The sequence below is a fragment of the Protopterus annectens genome, chromosome 14.part0 (genome assembly GCF_019279795.1).
Source record: "Protopterus annectens isolate FY-2018-M chromosome 14.part0, PAN1.0, whole genome shotgun sequence".
Lineage (NCBI taxonomy): Eukaryota > Metazoa > Chordata > Ceratodontiformes > Protopteridae > Protopterus > Protopterus annectens.
Genome location: NC_056748.1, coordinates 426,047,329 through 426,052,626, shown reverse-complemented (window position 1 = coordinate 426,052,626; position 5,298 = coordinate 426,047,329). Strand labels below are relative to the sequence as shown.

Here is a 5,298-nt window from a genome sequence, read left to right as displayed (position 1 = left end):
CACTCCCAGGCTTTTGCATTAGTATGAACTTTCTGAAGGATATGAAGTCTAAAGCTCAAATGTCTGCCATTATATGCTGTCTTAATCCTCAATGCTTTGCCAGGGATTGCCAGAAAAAAAACACAGTTTTATGAGAAACAGAGCATGGATATGAGACTAAAATCTTGACATTTCACACACACACACACACACACACACATGCACACATACTCCTCTTAAAAACTTAAACACACACGCACACCTACAACTCACTTGTCCAGTCACGGTTCATAGTCCAAATGTCTTCAGGAATTCAAATTCCGAGCATGTGGACCATGATCCATGTAAATGATCAGTCACACATTGCACAGATGCAGAAGGTCTTCTGTGTCTGTGCAACCCAATGCAAAGGGCGTTCTTTTAAAGAAACAGGGCAGCAGAGGTGCCGGTATGCTGTACCAACCCCCAAAAAGTCCTGTCTGTATCTATCTATCTATCTATCTATCTATCTATCTATCTATCTATCTATCTATCTATCTATGTGTGTTGTAACACAGTGGTAGCTGCTGTGCATAGATTATACTATACCTTTAAATCCAAGACAGAGCAGGCAGAGAACCTCAGCAGTGAAGAGGCGCCCTTTGGTAAGCAGAGAAACATGTTAGATTCCTGTTTTCCTGAGTTCTGGATCAAGGAAGAATTGTGTAAATGAATTTCCAAGAAAATTATGTCTAATGGAAGAAACCAGTATGAAAAATGTACTTGAAGCATGAATAGAAAGGAAGCTGTTAAACTAAAAAAGGTAAATCCTGAGGTCAAGTGCCAAAAACAGTCCAACTAGAAAACCAAGGGCACTAGTGAAGAAGAAGAGGCTCGACTCCCTTGTTGTGCTTTCAACACTTTATTGTCACTCACTGCACTCCGACACACGTATAGCACATTAGTAAAGTTTTCAAATAGCAATAATCACTCCTCAGTAAGCCTTCATTGGCTATGATATTACCACTGCACAAAGCTATACTTGTGTCGGAGTGCTGTGAGTGACAATAAAGTGTTGAAAGCACAACAAAAGAGTCGAGCCTCTTCTTCTTCACTAGTGCCCTTGGTTTTCAAGCTGTTAAACTAAATTTATACATGCCTGATTGAGTTAAAATGTATTCACTGATGGTAAGTAATTACTTGTTTTTAAGTCCTCTTTGAAGAATTTCTACAGAGATGAACTGTACTGGCTCAAGATTTAGAAAGAGATGGACTTTTTCTATTTTTTTACCCTGTTTGGTATAGTTTTGAATTGTCCCATGTAAATAAACCTATTATACCTTTTGAAAAGTGGTTTCATGTAACTGGTTTGTCACCATTAATACTAGTGATTGCTACTAAGGTGTCCAGAAGTGGGCAAAAATAATAGTTTTGCAGAAACTGACTTTTTGAAGCCAGTTGGAATGTACTCCACTGAGTTTCTTTTTCCCCACCAGAAATTAGTTTTATTTTGTGAAGTTACCAGAAAAGTACTCTGCTTGTGTTGTGTTTTTTCTTACCCAGCAGAAATGTGGGCTCTTCCCAAGGACTTAGTTATTAATTGACTGAAGTATGGTGAAAATAGCTTCTACAACTGCAATTTTGCATTAAAGCCAATACAAATAACATTTTAGAACTTTTGAGTTTGATGAGTTGGGACTGGCCAGGTAGTATTTAGTGAGTCATATGATGAATGTTATACCCCTCGGCATTCATTAAAAGCTCATGACTCAAACAGTTTATGTTCTTGCAGAAACATCGAATCATTCTAACAGGAATCTTCTTGTGATGTGAGTGAATTATTCTCATCAAAATACTTCACCATGGGCACTTCAACTGCTAATTGTTCAAGAAGTAAATGCAGTTTCTTAATGTGGAATGACCCTGGACTGAGTGGATTGAAACTTCTCCTGAAGCCATTAAACACTTCTGGCTAGACAAGAATTTACTTCAGTCTAAAGATCCTCATGGCAGGAAAATATGTTATTTATGCTCTGAAAACCGTATACCCATATGGGGATTTGTTCTTGAAATTAACCTTGTGGCAGAGAGAAGGGTTACTAGAAGGAAGTGGGACTGCTATTTTGTCATTTATCTTTATGAGAGCTGTAATTGCTGAATATACAAAATGGAAAGACTATCAAAGACATTCCTTGCAGCCATAACACTTCAGGAGAGATATGTAGCTATTGATTGGCACCTGCTTAGTCTGCAACAAGACATTTTTAACTTGGTGAATCAACAGCCCACTTCACTGGGAGTCCTAAAATCCAATGGCCCTTTAAAGACACTAAGCCAGAAAGATGATACGAAGGCCTAACTGGTAGTCTTTGAACAGTACATGGCTTGAGAGCAGTGCTGCAAAACTATATGGGCCCAGATCATCACATTTGACTGCGGACTCACCAAAAGTCTATATGGATTTAGACAATGCAGATGACCAGGACTAACAAAAACCAAAATGAGAAGTATTGGGAAGGGCTGGAGCTTCACTTGCAGTGCAATCTCTTAAATTCTAAAACTGGACCAATATTAGGCCAGTAATTGAGTATAATGCCCCCTTTGGTATATATCTGTCCAGATACATGCAACAACTGGAACACCTACAGAGATACCTTCCTAAAAGGGCACAAGGCCTAAACAATTTATCCTAAATGGACTGACTCAAAGCCCTGTCACTATACTTGGTATCCTACAGACTGCTACGATGTGACCTGTGTCTGGCATACAAGGCATCTCTGACTTAATACAAATGCATTTACTTAACATCAGGAAGTTAAATGGCATTGGAAATACTCTGTCTAGAGATCTAAATCTGTTCTGCAACATCAATGGAACAGTTTGCTGGAAAAGGTATATCTTGCAGAAGATACTGGAATACACTCCCCATTCATATAAAACAAAGCTCACCCCTGTCCATATTCAAAAGCAACATACGCAGGCATACCCTAACCTTAAATTAAGTTTATCCATGGTTAGAAGTCTGTGCTCCTAATTACAGTAATAAGTGTCTGTTCTTGTTTTATCTTTATTCTCCTCCCAGATGTGAAAAAACAGCTTGTATGTTTTCAGTAAACATTAACTTTTAGCCTTAAAGAAGTGTCCTGGCTTTTACTGTACCTTGTCTCCATGGAAATCTAAGAATAAAATGTAACTCTGCCCTCAGCTGCAAACATCTCAAAATAAACATTTAATTGCTAAAGGAAAACTTTTCATTACATTCAGTGTTATTTTTTTATTTGCTTACATAAAAATTTTACTAGATTAAGCCAATTGTCTTCATCCAGACATTCACCTATGCAAAAATAAGAGAAAACACATCAGATCTCTGTATATTATAATCTGTGTGCTTTTACACCCCATCCCCCACCTCAACAATCCATGATTATAGCATGTGGTCTGCACAGTGGTGCCTCACAATAAGAGGTTCTTTAGTTCAATTCTTGGCTGGGATGCCTTGTGTGCAGAGTCTACATGTCCTCCCTGCATTCACATGGGTTTCCTCTGGGTACTCCAGGTTCCTCTCACATTCCAAAGACATGAATCTAGAGTGTTTCTCCCTGGGCCTCTGCTGAAAATAGACTCTGTTCTATTTGGACTTTCCTGTTAAATAAATAAAAAAATAAATAGCACCTTAAATATGTTTCTGTTCAGCCTTTCTTCTCTTTTTACATTCCAATGCCTACATTTCTTACAATTAAAAAAGAGCAAAAAGGAACTTTCTTACTTTAATTTCTCTATCACATACAACAACTGAAAATGTTTTACTATATAACATGCAATTTGTACCAGAAATGTTTTATACAAATACTGTTAAGAACAAAAACTGTTTTAATTACAGTCACTTTTTTGCCCCTTCCCTCTAGTGTCCTTCCAAACATGAATGATATGAAGTAGGGTATATGTTTTTCAGTCCCCCACAAGTTTAAAAAAGTCAACATATGTCCAGTCTTTCCACATATATGACAAATGTGATTGATTCTTTGCAATCTCACATTTATTCACTAATTTTAGTGTTGCTGGTCTTCTTCCTGTTCATCTCCATTTCCCACCCCAGATGCCAATTCAAGTCCAAGGAACTCCTGATTCTACAAGTCAATTTCTGTGATTTTTTTCTGCCTCTCAAGCATTTCCTTTGGAACACTGGAAAAAGGTTTCACTGGCAAAGTCTCTTTATGAGCTTTATTATCAGATGAATCAGAAGCAGAGTCCCTTCTATTTGTTGTCTCACTTTTTATTGGACAAACTTTTGTATTTTCCTTCTAGCCTGTTCTACATCAAAATTGACTTTGATCCTACAGGAAAAATATTCTGAAGAAAGCTGGATACAACAGGTTGAATCTCATACCTGCCTCTTGATATCCAATTGCGAGGATAAATTTGCTTTCTTCTGCCTGGTGTACAGTGAATAATCATTTTCCACAAACACTGTATTGTCTCTGATTTTTAATACTTTACTCTTCTGCCACAATTTTGTCAGGACCAACTCTCTCTTCTGGAACAATTGCATCTTTACTAATATAGGTCCTGGCTGCCTTCTTATGGCCAGGTTTAGAGTATATACATGATATGCCCTTTCAGTTAACAAATCCTGCTGTGGGAATACCAGGCCAGTTGCTTATTTGTATTTTCATAAAATTAATACCGTCTATTCCTTCCAGTTTCTCTGGTGCAGCAGAAAATCTCAGGGTTTCCCTGCGTGCTCTGTCCTCTAAATCTACCATTTTTTGAAACAGCTCTTCTTTATCAGTATCATGTTCAGTGAGCCTTCTCTGCATTATAACCTTTGAGTTTTGCAGTTTTATTAGTTCATTTGAATAGCTGTTTAAAATTGTATCAATTTTTCCACCCTTTTGTTCTTTGAGTTGATACAGCCCTTCATTGTTTCATTTATTTTAATCAGCTTTGAGTACATTTGATTTATTTTTCTTCTAGATTACAGGAAGCCATTCCTTGCACCAAAGCTACAGCTTGAACTCCTTTTTGCTGAACAGCTTCAGGATTCTGCCCTATCAGTATTTTTTCTTCACCTTTTCTAATTAAATTTCTTTCAGGCTCTCTAGGTTTCTTCTTTGCTGGTATCCAGGTAGCGTACTTACTTGCCAATAACTGAATTTACTAAATCTGGCAGAGTTACTGGCCCCTATCTCTCAGTTTCTTTTTTCACTCTGGGAGAGCTGAAATTAAGATGTTGGTTAGTGTGCATCCATCTTGGAAGTCCCAAAGTACATTTTTTTATTCTAAACTTGGAGTGGTTTGCGCATACCCTAATAATATGTGTGTGCAGGAAGGAACATCTGG

The 5,298-nt window shown here is 37.6% G+C and overlaps 1 non-coding gene across 1 annotated transcript; it reads right to left on the bottom strand.

The window, feature by feature from the left end:
• Positions 1 to 857: 857 nt before the first annotated feature.
• Positions 858 to 996, bottom strand: LOC122789499. Its single transcript, XR_006362821.1, has one exon. It is a non-coding gene; the product is annotated as a U4 spliceosomal RNA (small nuclear RNA).
• Positions 997 to 5,298: the final 4,302 nt, after the last annotated feature.